Source organism: Cygnus olor, chromosome 2 (genome assembly GCF_009769625.2).
Source record: "Cygnus olor isolate bCygOlo1 chromosome 2, bCygOlo1.pri.v2, whole genome shotgun sequence".
Classification (NCBI taxonomy): domain Eukaryota; kingdom Metazoa; phylum Chordata; class Aves; order Anseriformes; family Anatidae; genus Cygnus; species Cygnus olor.
In genome coordinates, this window is record NC_049170.1 from 90,929,212 (window position 1) to 90,945,932 (window position 16,721).

A 16,721-nucleotide genomic window follows, 5' to 3' on the forward strand; every position below is an offset into this window, starting at 1 on the left:
GGAGAGGTGAGCTGTAGCAGTGCAAGTTGCCCCTGTAGAAAAGGTGAAAAAATGGTGTAGAGACTCAGGTCGTTTAGAACGCAGACAGTCTTCTGCTAAGTCTGGGTGTGGAGAAGACGAGGCTGGGCCATCAAGTGTGCAGGAGGATGAAGATGAGGATGAGGATGTCAGTAAGTCAACAGTAACTACCCGAACCCTATACCAGCGTGAGCTACGAGATGTGCGAAAAGATTTTGGTCGCTGTATAGGTGAGCAGCTTGTCACCTGGCTGCTCCGGTGCTGGGACACTGGAGCCAATGGTGTGAAATTAGAGGGCAGGGAAGCCAAGCGGTTGGGATCCCTTGCTAGAGATGCAAGCATTGACAAAGCAATTGGAGATGGAGCACGATCTCACAGCCTCTGGAGGCGTCTCCTGTTAGCTGTGAAGGGAAGGTATCCCTACAAGGAAGAACTTGTATGTCTACCAGGCAAGTGGACCACCATGGAGAAGGGAATTCAGTACCTGAGGGAATTAGCCGTACGGGAAGTAATTTATAAGGACTTAGACGATGCACAAACATCCACAGATCCAGATGAAGTCCAGTGTACTCGACCCATATGGCGGAAGTTTGTACAGAATGCACCATCAACATGGGCCAGCACATTGGCAATAATAACCTGGAAAAACGGTGAAGATCCCACAGTGGGTGACATGGCTAAACAACTCCGGGAGTACGAAGGAAATCTCTCCTCTTCCCTACAGGCCTGCGTCTCAGCTGTGGAGAAACTCTCTGAAGAGTTCCACCAACTTAAAGAGGATTTATCCTCCCCCCCACCTGAACAAACCAGTGGCCACCAACTAAAAGAGAATACTTTGGAGAAACTTTTTGAAGAGGTCCACCAACTTAAAGAGAATTTATGTTCCCCCCCACCTGAACGAACCAGTGGCCACCAACTAAAAGAGAATACTTTGGAGAAACTTTTTGAAGAGGTCCAGCAACTTAAAGAGAGTGTATTTTCTTCCCCACCTGTACAAACCAGCATCTCGGCTATTAGGGGTAAACGTGCATCCGTGCAAAGAAGACAATATGGTGGGTACACACCCCGCACCACCCTGTGGTTTTACCTACGTGACCATGGAGAGGACATGAGAAAATGGGATGGAAAATCTACTGAGACCCTAGAGGCACGGGTACGTGAGTTGCAAAAGAAAACAATTGGGAGAAAGGGGTTCTCTGAAAAGTTTGCTGCTCCAACTTCCAGCAGGCAGTCTTTTAAACACAGAAATGAAGATTCTGACCAGGACTAGAGGGGCCCTGCCTCCAGCCAGGGGGAGGAAAGGGACAACCGAGTTTATTGGACTGTGTGGATTCGATGGCCTGGCACGTCTGACGCACAGAAGTATAAGGCTCTAGTAGACACCGGTGCACAATGTACTCTAATGCCATCAAGCTGTAAAGGACCAGAGCCCATCTGTATTTATGGCGTGACAGGGGGATCCCAGCAGTTAACTGTATTGGAAGCTGAAGTGAGTCTAACCGGAAATGAGTGGCAAAAGCACCGTATTGTGACTGGCCCGGATGCTCCGTGCATCCTTGGCATAGACTATCTTAGAAGAGGATATTTCAAGGACCCAAAAGGGTTCCGCTGGGCTTTTGGCATAGCTGCCTTAGAGACAGAGGACATTAAACAGTTGTCTACCTTGCCCGGTCTCTCAGAGGACCCTTCTGTTGTGGGGTTGCTGAGGGTTGAAGAACAGCAAGTGCCAATCGCTACCACAACTGTGCACCGGCGGCAATATCGCACCAACCGAGACTCCCTGATTCCCATCCACGAGCTAATTCGTCAACTGGAGAGCCAAGGAGTGATCAGCAAGACCCATTCACCTTTTAATAGTCCCATATGGCCAGTGCGAAAGTCTAATGGTGAGTGGAGACTACCAGTGGACTATCGTGGCCTGAACAAAGTCATGCCACCACTGAGTGCTGCAGTGCCGGACATGCTAGAACTCCAGTACGAACTGGAATCAAAGGCAGCCAAGTGGTATGCCACAATTGATATTGCTAATGCATTTTTCTCCATCCCTCTAGCAGCAGAGTGCAGGCCACAGTTTGCTTTCACTTGGAGGGGAGTCCAATATACTTGGAATCGGCTGCCCCAGGGGTGGAAACATAGCCCTACCATTTGCCATGGACTGATCCAGTCTGCGCTGGAGCAGGGGGAGGCTCCTGAACACCTGCAGTACATCGATGACATCATTGTGTGGGGTGACACTGCAGAGGAAGTTTTCGAGAAAGGGAAGAAAATAGTCCAAATCCTTCTGAAGGCCGGTTTTGCCATAAAACAAAATAAAGTTAAAGGACCTGCACGGGAGATCCAGTTTTTAGGAATAAAATGGCAAGATGGACGTCGTCAAATCCCAATGGATGTGATCAACAAAATAACAGCTATGTCTCCACCAACTAGCAAGAAGGAAACACAAACTTTCCTAGGTGTCGTGGGGTTTTGGAGAATGCACATTCCAAATTACAGTCTGATTGTAAACCCACTCTACCAAGTAACTCGTAAGAAGAATGCTTTTGAATGGGGCCCTGAGCAACGACAAGCCTTTGAACAAATTAAGCAGGAAATAGTTCATGCAGTAGCCCTTGGGCCAGTCCGAACAGGACCAGATGTAAAGAATGTGCTCTACACCGCAGCCGGGGAGAATGGTCCCACCTGGAGCCTCTGGCAGAAAGAACCTGGGGAAACTCGAGGTCGACCCCTGGGGTTTTGGAGTCGGGGATACAGAGGATCTGAGGCCCGCTATACTCCAACCGAAAAGGAGATATTGGCAGCATATGAGGGAGTTCGATCTGCTTCGGAAGTGGTCGGTACTGAAGCGCAGCTCCTCCTGGCACCCCGACTGCCGGTACTGGGTTGGATGTTCAAAGGAAGGGTCCCCTCTACACATCATGCAACTGATGCTACATGGAGCAAGTGGGTTGCACTGATTACTCAGCGGGCTCGAATAGGAAACCCCAGTCGCCCAGGAATCCTGGAAGTGATTATGGACTGGCCAGAAGGCAAGTACTTTGGGATATCGTCAGAGGAGGAGGTAGTCCGTGCTGAAGAAGCCCCACTGTACAACAAGCTACCAGAAAATGAGAAGAAATATGCCCTGTTCACTGATGGGTCCTGTCGTATTGTGGGAAAGCATCGGAGATGGAAAGCTGCTGTATGGAGTCCTACACGACGAGTTGCAGAAGCTGCTGAGGGAGAAGGTGAATCGAGTCAGTTTGCAGAAGTGAAAGCCGTTCAGCTGGCCTTAGATATTGCTGAACGAGAAAAGTGGCCAGTTCTCTATCTCTATACTGATTCATGGATGGTAGCAAATGCCCTGTGGGGGTGGTTACAGCAATGGAAGCAGAACAACTGGGAACGCCGGGGCAAACCCATCTGGGCTGCTGCATTGTGGCAAGATATTGCTGCCCGGGTAGAGAACCTGGTTGTAAAGGGACGCCATGTAGATGCTCATGTGCCCAAGAATCGGGCTACTGAAGAACATCAAAACAACCAGCAGGTGGATCAGGCTGCTAAGATTGAAGTGGCTCAGGTGGACCTGGACTGGCAACATAAAGGTGAATTATTTATAGCCCGATGGGCCCATGACACCTCAGGCCATCAAGGTAGAGATGCAACATACAGATGGGCTCGTGACCGAGGGGTGGACCTGACCATGGACACTATAGCACAGGTTATTCATGATTGTGAAACATGTGCTGCAATCAAGCAAGCCAAACGGTCAAAGCCTCTTTGGTATGGAGGACGATGGCTGAAATACAAATATGGAGAGACCTGGCAGATTGATTACATCACACTCCCCCAAACCCGCAACGGCAAGCGCCACGTACTTACAATGGTGGAAGCAACCACCGGATGGCTGGAAACATATCCTGTACCCCATGCCACCGCCCGGAACACCGGCTGGGCATCGGTCAACGGGTGGTGAGCAATTGCATTGTGCATCACTTATTTCGTACACATTATTACTATTAATACTATTATTATTATTATTATTGTTGTTATTCTTTTCCCTGTCTTAATAAACTGTCTTTATCTCAACTCACAGGCTTCACTTTCCCGTTTCTCTCCCCCATCCCGGAGAGGGAGGGGGGAGGGTGAGCGAACGGCTGTGTGGTGTTTGACTGCCAGCCGGGCTAAACCACAACAATAAGCCACACAGTAGATTTCTGGAAAAAAAAAAGCAGCAGAACCCTGCTCTTCCACACACATGCTCTGTTCATTGTGCTTAATGGTTTCTCAGTTAATCCCTCTAACTATGAATTACAGCAACAGGAGGGGAGACTGCACCCACTGCAGAAAAGTTACACAATGCTGGTGGTTTGGGTGCTCTCTGGAGAATGGGAGAGGTGCTTTGAGTCCGTGAGGTGGAAGAGGAGACTGAGCCCACATCAGAGGGTGGGGGGAAGCACCCTCACCCCTGGGTTGCTGGATAAAGAGGGCAGCATCCCTGTCGTGGCTCCATTTCAAGCAAAGGCAGTAGCCTACAATAGCCCTTCTGCAGATTGATCTGCATCTGCTGCTGGAGTAGAGAACGTGGGCAAGAGGCTGGCACCGAGCTGCTTCGCTCTGTCAAGGCTGACACATCGCCAGGCACGCTCCCAGCAGGGTTCAGATGTCCGGGTGCCGTCCAGCAGTCAGTCAGTCAGCAGCTGCGTGAGGATACGGAGGGCTACAGGCTTGGATTGAGATTTTGACCCGACACCCTGACCAGCTCACGTAGCATGGACTTCTTATCGACAAAAGTTTCCCAGTATTGCTACCGGTACTGGATCAGAAGTGGTGAAAGCACTAGAGGAGAAAAAAATTAGAGGAGAAGCTTTAGAGGAGAAAAAGAATTCAAGGGCAGATGGGCCTCGTAATTCTCCCACATCTCTTCTGCCTTCAAGGCCATGCCCCTACCACCTCCACTACCTTCTGCTTCCAGCTTTTCCAAACTTACGTCACAAGCTCAGGCCAAGACACTGGACAAGGTTAGAAATCCTGTCCTCCAGCATACATTTCTAAGCAGTTCTTAAAAAGCACAGCCCAAATCCAGCATTAACAGGTATCCTTACGCTCCTCCTTTGCACCTCTGTAATGGGAGTAGGTGGCCAGGTTTTGGGAGGAGGGAGGTGGCCCCTGGGGGATGGGGATGCAATTTTCTGATCCCCTAAAAATGAATACTTGAAGTTATAGCTCATTTTTTGGTTCAGAAAGAGAGGAACTTTGTTGTTTACTTTGTCCCAAAACAAACACAAATTTGATCAAGAATATGAACCACTAAGAAATGAGCTCCACAGCACAATCGGTAACACCACCTTCCTTGGAAGACGATTGTATTCCCTCCACCTCCCACCCCCCCCTTCCCGCACCAAAACAAGCAAACAAACAAAACCAGCCAACCAACCAAAAAAACAATAACAAAACCTCCTCAAACCATCACAGCCCTGTGATATTAATCTTAAAAACAAGGACAAATAATGATCAAGTTATTCAGAGGAAGCATTCATCTGGAGATCTGCAGAAGCTACTTACTGAAACTGGAAATGAAGCACTAGAAGAAGAAAAATCCAAGTGGAAAAGCAAGAGGGAAAGCTGAAGCCACAACAGGAAAGCTAAGGGTACATGTTGCCAAAAAGACGGCCTTCTGCAAATGATAATTGAAACCCCAGGGCAGGCCAAATGCAGGAGCATCCCCTATAGCAATCCTGCTGTCGAAAGGACCATTGAAGCAAAGCGTAAAAGGGAATGAGTTCACCAGAAAATCAAAAACGGCTTGCCACAGATCAGTGCAGCCATCCTCATATACGAAGTGTTTTCCATCAGCAGGCATACTTCATTTCTTAAACTGTACAGCTACCCAAGGCTACGCAGTCACCATCAGAGAAACTTGAACAAGAGAAGAAACGACACACACACAGGCAGACCTTCCAGATTTTCCTCTGTCTGGCATTCCTCTGTTCTTAGTACTCTCCTTCCTGCCAACTTGTCTAGATTAAGGACATTTGGCCCCATGTAACCTTATCTATGTACAAACCCTTAATGTAAACATGCATTGCAAAGATTTTGCCAGAAGCTTGGGGTGCAGCAGTACTACAGGCTTATCTTTGGCCATCTATTAAATGACTTCCTTTTAATTCAATTAACAAATTCTCACCTCAATGAGCCACAGGGCCACACAGGAGGCAGGTATTGACCTTGGGCTCCTGCAGGACAAGACCCACAGGAGGTGCTGGGGATGGCACGGTGGTTACTGCCACTAGAGTGCTGGGGTTTACTCGGAGATCCCTTTATTTTTCTTGGCTCAGACTTTAAATTTATCTATACAGAACACACATTTTGAATGGCACTCTGTTATAGAAATAGCACAACTAGAAAAAGTATTGTACGTGCACACACATGGGGGTGCACCTTGTAAGTAGTTTATGGTAGTTAAGCAAAAGCTAAGCAATAAACTCTGATTTCATTTGCTAAAATATAAAAACTAACATTGCTAATGAGCCACTAAGAGCTATTCAATAGATTGTCTATTAAAGAAAATCTTGCCAGGATGCTAAAGTGGCTTATAGCCATCTTGGGTATCTGGGGAAGAGTGAAATGGATCTGGTGCTTTTGAAGTTCCGTGGGGTTTTGAGAAATCCAGACATCTGCATTTTAATCTTTGGAAAATCCTGAGATCAGCAAGACTATTGTCTGCAGGATTTAACCACAAGTTGGACCCACCTCTTCACAAGTCTAGAAGTCTTATGATTGTTGTAAAAACCCTTTTTCTTATATGTACACGTAATGATGGGGTTTGTGCTGTAAAACATTTGTCTTCAAATGATAGGGTAAGAACATGGTAATTCATGATTTCTGCATAACCGAGTTACTAGATGCGTCTCAATGACTAATTCAAATAACTTCAGCTTTTCACCTGCTTCTTTGTCTGCAATATTTTCATGGCAGCTGCTTGTGTCAGGCCAGTAGCAGCCACAAAACAAGCGGTGTGAGCCGCACAGAGGCAAGAACATGCAGCGCCAAGCCATCGAGCAGCAGCCAAGCAGAAGCCCGGGAGGAAGAAACTCCAGCGAAGCGCAGAGCTGATGTCCAGCAGCTTTGGCACCTCCTGGCTGTGTACGTATGTAGCAGCGGTTTTGCTGACAGATATGGTTTTTAATAAGTTCCACTTTTCTCTCTCGTTGCTGTTACTTTCATATTTCCACGTCAGTAAAGATGTGAATGCAGACCCTAATTTTCAAAACATTTGAGATTTTGAGTTGAGCGGGACACTGAAGTAACTACCCCTGGAGCAGGGATCTCCAACTAGGTACGTAGTAACAATGACTTCCCTTTTGATAAAAAAAATGAATCATGTCAAACGCTCAGATTTACACACCCCTTCATACGTACTAATCTGCACCGCCTTAACTGCTTTACACATTCCTAATATTTACTTTAGCTTCTCACATCCTCTGCTAATCAAGCCCGATTTTTCCATGACACAGGCTGCTATCCTGAACTCTTCTAGAAGCTGATATGACACAATCCCCTTTGGAAAATGCAATAAAGCATGGGTGCACACCCAATGGGATATCAACAGTAATTAGAGTCACTGCTCATTAAAAAGTGAAAATAGGTGGATTGTGCTGTAAGGTGAGCTGGTGAGAGCTACGGCAGCAATACTGCACTGCTCCATAAATAAGAGGAAAAAAACATTAGAGCCATTTATGGCACTCATTTCCAACAAGGGCACTCATTCCAGGTATTTAGAACAAAGAACACAGTGTATTTCATCCTTTTTTTCATCTTTCTGCTTCTAGACTGGGCAAATTAACATTGTTTTCTTACCACAAGCCTCTGGAGACACTACGTTTTGAGTATGTTTTTCTGAACACTCAAGCTAAAAAAGAAATCGGCCAGCTACTGAGCTTTAAAGGAAGGAGGAAGGCAATGGCATCTCTGTTTGTGCACCTTGAAAACAAGTTATCTTGCTACGAGCCACGCTTGGTGAACAGGGGATAGGCAGAAGCACAGCAAAATCATCTCTCTCCGACCCAGAGCCAGCCTAACTCATTAACGCCAGTATTTTAGCACACGCCATGGTGATGAGCTTAAGTGAAAAGACTTAGTGACATCTTCAACAAGCCTCATTGTTATCCAGCCTTACCCATGTGCTGACTGGGAGCAAGGAGAGCTGCCTTGTGCAGCTGCTCCACAGCTCAGGCCTGCTCCCAGCCACCGAGCGCAGTGCTGAGTGACCGAGGCCACCTAAAAACCCCGGGGACACCAACTCCATGACAGAGGAAATGTCTGTACCGCTAAAGGGAGAAATACAGAAAAAAGGAAGAAACATGACTGTAACCCCCTCTGCAACATATTTCTATAGAAATTTCCCATTTTATATTGAATATCATGTCTTTTTTTTTTCTTGGCGACCAAGCTTTGGCGGAGTAAAGCTTTAGCTGGTGTCTGAGAAAGAAAGCAGAGGTTTGGGATGCGTGTGACTGCTTGGTGGTGGTACGGCAGAGGCGAGGAGGTAACTTTTTAACTCATGCCGTGGGCTGAGGCAGGACCCCGTGCCAAGGCCACCCCCAGCCACACAGCTGGGGAGCTCAGGGCCGTGTCAGCGCCGTAACACATCTGCACCAGCTTCCCAGGACACACAGATGCTTGGCTCAGTATCTGCCGGACAGGCTGATTTCCTGGGGAAAAAAATAAAATAAAAAAAATCCTCTCCCTGCCGTTCCCCTGCTGTCAAACGCAGGAAGGAGCCATCTGCTGCATGAGCTCACAGGAGCCATGCCTGCAGCTGGGCCGGCCGCAGCGTGCACTCGCAGCTCCAGACCGCGAGGCCCGGTGACATTCCCCCTGGTGACATTCCTCTGCCAGCCGGGAGTCCAGGAAGCCGCTTGTTTGGCTTGGCCACAGACGCCGTGACACAGACACAGGTGGCCCCATCTGTGGGGGCATGGGGGCGATTCCCCCGGGGACTGTGAGCCCGGTGACAAGCAGGCCCCTTGCTGCAATTACAGCTTATGAAGGCCCTCGTTGGGGTGCCTCCATCAACAGGAAGAGGTGAAATCTCACTTCTGTGGCGCATTCGGGGGAAATTACGATCCAGGCTTGGAAGCCACGCTGCAGCTGATGCTTTATTTCCACCGCAGGCTGGGCCAAGGTCCCGCTCCCCACTGACCCCGTTGCAGGAGGCAGGCATCTCTCCTCTGCCACGGGAAGTTCCTCCAGAGCAGCCGGCTGAAAGATTTACTCATTAAAGTGAGGGCCATCTCACAGTGCATACAGCTGTGATTTTAAACTCCTCTTCCTCAGCTGTTTTTTTCTATCTTTTGTCAGTTTGTGGTGTAATGCCCTTTTTAAGGTGTTCACTGCCATCTTGTACCTTGTTATTTTTCTCCACTGGAAGAAAGAGTCATTGTATTAAGTGTATTTAAGGGAAAAAGAAAAACAAGGATTCAAGCTTGCAACAGCAGGGGCTCCTTCCTTTTCTTGCTGGCCTGCACATGCTTCAATGCAATTAATCATTTTGTTCTGAATAAAATTAGATGAAGATGTATCTCCACCAGGCCCGGGGCAAACAACCAACAGGCTGGCTTGACCAGCACGTTGGAAGTCCTAACGCAGAGTCTAGCACGCTGCTCCTAACGCAGACTCTACCATGACAGTGTCATTTGATTTGGGTGCAGGAGGGAGATGCTCCCATTAATGATGATGAATGCCATGTGAGAGGTCATATCTCAGGGAGAAAAAAGCACAGCTCTTCCTAACAGGGAACAGGAGAGGTGAGTCCTCAACAACTTGCTTCAGCAGTCACTTCCCTCCTGCTTCTGTCTGTGGACTCAAAGCCTCCTTGGCCAAGATGAGCAGTGAGTCACGGCTTGGAGCTCCTCTCACCCTCACCCCCCTCTCTCCTTTTCATCACTGGTCTGGCAGTGGAAAGGCTCCCCGCAGGATCTAGGAGCCAAATCCTGCTGGAACTGCAGTTGTGTCTTGGTGCTCTCATCCCAGCTGCTATATTGGCTTCTGCATTTAGGAGCTGCTTAAATTTCCTGCTGCCTCAATAGGACACATTTCTTGGTAGACGTAGAGCCTGTGATTGTCAGTGAGACCACAGTGTGAGGAACTGAAAGCCCAGTATTGCACAATGGCTTTGTATCTCTGCTAAAGATTTCATTTGCAGCTCTGTTCTGGAGTCAAAGCAAGTTCACTGCCAGCTACGGTAACTTAAGTATTCAGTAAGAATAATTTATTTTACTTGATGCTTCTTCTGACCACAGATGGGTAACATTTTTTACAGTCTTTTCTTATAACCACGTAGTGAAGAGGTTCAATGAAAACAAATTTTGCCTATGGCTTGCTGAATACTACCAATACCACAAAGTATTTTTGTTCAGCATTCAAATATGCTGTATGATTGGTCACCCACGTTAAACAATATGGTTTCTATTCCCTAACCAGTTTCCTACAAAGGCCAGAACTATCTGGAAAAAATCAAAGAGGCATTGAAAGAGGATATACGGAGAGAGATAAATTGCTGAATTTTCTAAATCTCATCTCTTTCTTGCTAAGGAAAGTACCTTACATAAGGCTGCACACGTGCAGTTCAGCCTTTAAAAGACCCATGTTCTTTCTTCACTTGCAGATAGACCTGTCTAGGTGGTGTTTCAGTCAGCACATCTACTCAGAGTCCTCCCTTGTGCACACATGCTTTGAGTTTTTATTGCAAGAGGTGTGGACAGGTCTCGGTTTGGCTTCATTTACTGCTTTCAGATCTAAATGCCAACATGAAGGTTCACAGAGATGCTTACTTTCATATGGCACATATCTCACTATTTCACATATTTACCAGCTCTATGAATGGGCCATCTCTGCTTTATATCATGCTGCGGCAGGCTAAGTGGAGCACTCCAGGTGTGCAAAGGGCACAGGACTAGAAGGCTGTGCATCTGCTCAGGTCCTGGGGGCATCAGACCTCATCGAGGAAGCAGTTCCCCTCTGTCACCCACTCTGTCACCAGAACAAACCATGATGAAGCAGAAGCAACATCTGCTTTCAGCCAAAGGACTGCTTTTTTGCACCTCCAGAACCCCCAAATCCATTATCCTGTTTTCCAATGCCCTGGTACTCAAGCTTACAAGTTTTAAAAAGTTACAAGTTTTAAAAAGCATTTTAAGAGCATCCAACCAAATAACAAGTTTAATGTCCAAACTCAAACAATAGCAATCTCAAAATGAGCTGAACTGTCAGCTTTGTCAGACCTGACTGTCCCAAAAACCTTATCAAAACTGCTCTGTCTGTGGCTTGAGACACCTTTGTGTTTTATTTGGTAATGCAAGGTCTATGACTTTTCATGCTAGAGGCAGCCAAGGATATTTAAACTCACAGCTTACACTAGGCTAAGTGTTATGTCTAAATCTGTCAATCAACTTAAACAAAAAAAGCACCTATATTTTGAATGTTCAGGTCTGCACTTTGCCTTTATGGCTGGTGAATGTGTTGAAGTTTGATGTAATATAAATGCTTGGCTCTCACATAGATATAACAAATCTCAAAATATTTGAAAAGTTCTCAACATGAACATAAACAGCTAGCACTGCAGTATATGGTAAGTTCTCAATAATTTCACAAAACAGATAAGGAACCATTTACTCTAATATAAATCCAAGAAACACAGTTGTTACTGGTCTTTAAATGGTAGTTGGCTCTGACTGCTTGCTATCTATAGCAATAACGTGTCAATCCTGGGCAGTATGGATAATGTTTAGAAGTCTACGTTTCATTTATTTAAGCTTGCATGAGCATACTTTACGAATGAACACTGGGCTCTTATTTTAGCCAATATTAACTATAGATTATTATTATTATTTTTTTTAGCACAAACATATTTACACTTTTAATATGTATTTTTCTGAAAATGTGTATGCTGCTGCACAACTTCAGCAGTAAGAATGATACATGCAACCCCTAAGACAGCATGGCAAAAAACAAATGAGAAGATATACGGTGTTGAGAGTCAGGTACTGAAAAATACAGCCTTGCCAAACCTCTGCTTATGTGACCAGCTGTTTGAGAGCATTTAGTATGTTAAAAAGATCAAATAAAAGCTGAGTACTGTCTGCCTCTGTTACTTATGCAGGTAATTCTGGGGGGGCTGAGACAACTTAAATACTGTGTTACATAAATGCAAGTGGATGTTAAACATTCTACGTGGCTTTCAAATCCTCCATCACAACCTCTACAATATTCAAAATGGTTTCTCAGATAAATCATATGGCCATCATGGAATGCTGTATCATGGAAAAATTACATACTTTAATGAGGATTTAGTTAAACAAACAAAACCTCTTCTGCATACCAGGTAGTAGATTGCATAAATGAAACCCTTAAAAAATTGTGAAAGAAAGAAACTAGTAAAACTGTGCATTATCCATGCAACAAATTCCAACAATGACAATTTAAAGTGTAATATCAGCAGAAACTATTAGCAAAATACATTTACTGGGTACCGAAATAGAAAATACATTATCATTTGCTGGAACCAGCCAAAATAAATATCTGCCAAAGAATAAAACTATTTACATGGAAACATTCCTATGAGGCTATGTATTTGACGCTTTTTCTTCATATTGGTATTTGAACTGGGTCACATACATTCCTGTTAAGATGACATTTTATAACATATTTATAGAAACTCATCCTGTCTGCCACATCTTGTTTCAATTAAAATTTGATCTTGAAACAAGACAGAAGGATGGTGGGACCCTATTGTACAGGCTACTGATGATACATTAAAATTTCATGCTGCACTTTGACTGGATGGGAAGGCTTGCAGGAAAATACCAACACAGAAACACTGCCCTGAAAAACCTGGAAAGTGTCCTTCTATAGCAAGAGTAGAAGAGTCCCTGACACCTTTTCTCATACCATCTGTATGCTGTGCTCCTAAGCCTCTATATATCATGAATCAGTTCCAAATCTACTAGCCCTGCAATTCCCACTTCTTTTGCCTTTTTATATTATGTTTCTTCTCCCAGTTAAGTGTTTGGTTGTTGTTGTCATTTTTGTCTTTTTTTTTTTTTTTTTTTTTTTTAAGAGCACAAGACCACATCCAGTTTGGAACAAACTTTCCCATTTCAGGCTTTTATTTAAGCAAAGCTCTTGGTGTATTTCTATTTCAAGCATGCTTCAGGGATGTAGATAAGTTTTTCTGCATGTAGTTGAACTCACAGATCCTGGCTGGTTTGTTACTTTTTCCAATTGAATTCCATGTCCTTTCTTTCCATCCCAGTAACTCCAGTCCACCTCTCCCACCTGCTGTGACCTCAGCTTTCCCAGTATTTACCTCTTTTCCACAGGTCTCCTGCCTGCAACACTACCTCTGGCTCCCTCCCGAGTCCCCTTGGCCCTCCCTGAGTATGAGGGAGCTCTCTTCCACATTTTTGGCTGGCTGGAAGTGATGTGTGTGGACATAAGCAGGGCAAGAGATGAGGTTAAAATTGTGAGGAAAGAACAATAGAAAGTTTGAAGGGCTAAAGAGATGATCGGTAAACTTACAGCTGCTTCCTCCCCTCCAAAAGAAGGTGCCTTCAGGCTGCAATGGTTCCATGCAGACATTTAAAATAGTTGTGCTCTTTCTCAAAAGATCTGGAAACTCTCTGGTCACCCTTCATTTTCACAGAACCAGACAGTTCCTCAGTACCTTGGGACCCTCTGTCCTCTCAAGTGAGACTGAGATTAACTGGCACAAAACTCCCTGGACAAGTGGCGGAGAGAGGTTGCGCTGTACCTTTATGTAACAAGAACAACACTGCAGCTGCCGGTGCCCTCACCCAGCATTCATGGTGAGGAGCCAGATGACTCAGGAGCATTGCCCCAGGGTGCCAGAAAGCAACCCAGTGTCTTCTGTGCACGTCACCTCCCTGTCCCGACTGTCCCCAGCAGCCGCTCCGCACCCATCCCCACGCTGACCTGAGTCCCCGTGACATCTCCCTTCTGCCTCTCACAGCAGCCTGGCCTGCCGTATTCCCTCCTGCACACACACTGACATTTCCTTCCTCCATTCTTCTGTCTCTGAAATTAGTCAACTTTAATGTTTTTATGTTAATTGCTTTTGAATAACAGCCTTTCTGGAAAACAAAAGGCTTCCCAGAGTATTGGTTTCCTTGGAAGTGTTCCCATGGCCAACTAAAAGCTGAAATAACAACAATAATAGGAAAATTTCCACATAATATATAAGACTTTTACTCAACAACTAGAGAAAAGGTTGTGGGTTCTGTTTGGGTTTTTGTTTGGTTTTGTTTTTGCATTTTCAGGTCAGCTTCCTCCACTCTGTCCTCCCAATCTCCCACTTCCCCAGAGCTGCCAGGAATAAGGAATAAAGCAAAGAATCACTGCAGTCCCCTTTAAAAGGGTGAGAGGCAGCGACCATATTTACTGAGAGCACCCTCAGTTAGTAGGAGCAAGGAGCTGCATGGCATGGCCGCCTGCCTTGGCTTGTATTCCTCTGTTGTTAAAAAGAACAGGAAATGATGGTCATTTCTAAACCGGAAAAATTTGCAAGAAAGCTTCAACAAACCACAAGAAACTAAAACGCATGGCAACAATCACAAGGCTCATGACAAAAGTGGAAAAGCTGACAGCTTTGATTCATGGCCTGTTAAAGGTTACGATGCTGCCATAAAGTACTATGGAAACAAAACCGCAGTTTTGTACGCTAAGCAGGTAGCTGCTTCAACAAACAAACCCAGGGCTCACTCTTTTTCATATACTTGTGTGCAAGATGGTGGTGAAATGGGGCTGGCCTCAAAAAGGCAGTGAGGCTTTGGGGTGGGGTAAGGAGCTGTGAAAGCCGAACTCACTTGCAGAGCAGTGCATCCCCTCTCTTGCTTGCCTGGAGCCAAGCCAGAGGTCAAGGCTGCTGAAGTCTGCCTTACTCTACCTGCCTTCCTTCTGATCTCTGGAGCTTCCTAATGCCCCTTTCCACCCTTGGAAACAAGGGTCAAATGACAGCATTTGGACAGTGGCACAAGCGGAGCCAACAGCATCTCTACAGCCAGCCTGAGTGGTTGAAGGATTCATAACCACCTAGATGCTCTCCTACCTTTGTGTCTTCTGCCCCACCAGTCACCGACTTGAAGATATTCTGCTATTTCTTTTCAGCTTGTTCCTCCTCTGTTATGCTCCACTTCCGTAAACTTCTAAAAAAAAAAAAAAAACCTGATTTAAGAGGTGCTGTAAAGGAAGACATAAATTGCACTCATTTCATTTCAGTGTAGGATTTTTCTCACAGCATGCACATAATGTTTGTTAACTTCTAAAATATCACAGAGTACCACAATCTCATATGTTGAGTTGGCAGAAAGGGAGGAATAGCACATCAAGACCTAGCTTCCACAGCGACTGGCACGCTCGCGGGCTTGGCAGGAAAGCCGCTGCTGAACCATCTTCTGTGAGCACAGAGATTTCCCCTGCGGGGGCACTGGCACAGCTCTGCACGGGAATGCCTGCACATGGGGCTGCTAGCAAGGAGGGGAAAAAGGGAAGGAGTCCGTGCTCATGGACCCACCTTCACACCACTGACACTATGGTGTGTGTAGGGTAGAGGAAGAAGATAAAGCAGAGGACCAGGTGGGGTTCGGTGCTTTAGAAATCTTTACCTTTTGACAGGGCTAAAGGGCTTCCCAAAGATCTTCCAGCACATTTCCATGCAGAGGAACACTGGTAAGAAAGCCCTCACCGTGATGTTTCTCAAAACCAATTGCTTCTAAGTCAAAGAGGACATGAAAGGGAGAAAGAAAGGAGTCCAAAATAACCTCAAGGAGGAGAGAGAAAGGAGCGCTTGCAAGTGAGAAGAAACCAAGCCCCAGCCCACAGCAGCCCTTATAAAACAAGCCCTGAGAGGCTGCAGGTGCTCCTTTCCTCCAGCTTTAAAGGAACAGCTAGCAGCAAAGCTACTGGAGGTTGCATAGGGCCTCAGAGCTAGGCAGGCACCAGCCAGCCTAGCCTATCAAAATGAGCCCCCAAACCAGAAGATATGTTTTTAATCCTTTTTGAAAAATATTTTCTGCATTCAGTGATAGTCATTGTGTGTACTGACACCTCCATGAGCTTTGTGAAGCTGCCTACCAAGGTTCTACCTGCAAGGGGTAATGAAAGGAGCCCTGTCAGCCAGAAGAAAAACAGCTCCTAAAACAGGGACCTATACAGACAGTATTTTGAGAGTGACCCAGTTTTCAGAAAGGCGTTTTCATTTCTTTAGACAAACAGTATTAAGGTGTTGCTTGCACTACGTTAAAAAGGAGATAAAAAGCTTGCCATGAACCTGTTACACTTGTTTGCTACCCACTGCCTGTGCACACGCGTGGAGTTGAGCCACTGCAAGGCTGGTAAGATAGAGAAGGATCACAGCATCCACCAGCAGCACACACTTGAAGCTGTGTTATGTCAGTTCAGATCCTGTTCTTTTTGAATATGTGGAGCTTTGTATCCAAAACCTGCCACCAAAAGCCCAAAAGTCTACCTTGGTAGACTCTGCTGATTCCAGTAGAAGATAGGCACGGATGGACAAAGACTGAGGTGCCACAGAGCCTGGTACTGGTGTTGCACCAGACCACGCACGCAGACATCACGGTTCACCAGGGGTCCTGTTCCCGAAGGTATTTAGGCTCTCAGTACACACTGCAGTCACTGGGGGCAGTTTC

The 16,721-nt window shown here is 45.9% G+C and overlaps 1 protein-coding gene across 1 annotated transcript in view; it reads right to left on the reverse strand.

The window, feature by feature from the left end:
- GALNT1 (polypeptide N-acetylgalactosaminyltransferase 1) overlaps positions 1–15,841 on the reverse strand; it is a 164,126-nt gene extending 148,285 nt beyond the window's left edge. Inside the window, exons 1-2 of the mRNA XM_040548972.1 lie at positions 15,678–15,841; positions 15,122–15,218 (exon numbers count right to left, since the gene is read on the reverse strand). The gene's annotated coding sequence lies outside the window, so the exon portion shown is untranslated. The remainder of the gene's footprint in view (positions 1–15,121; positions 15,219–15,677) is intronic.
- Positions 15,842–16,721: the final 880 nt, after the last annotated feature.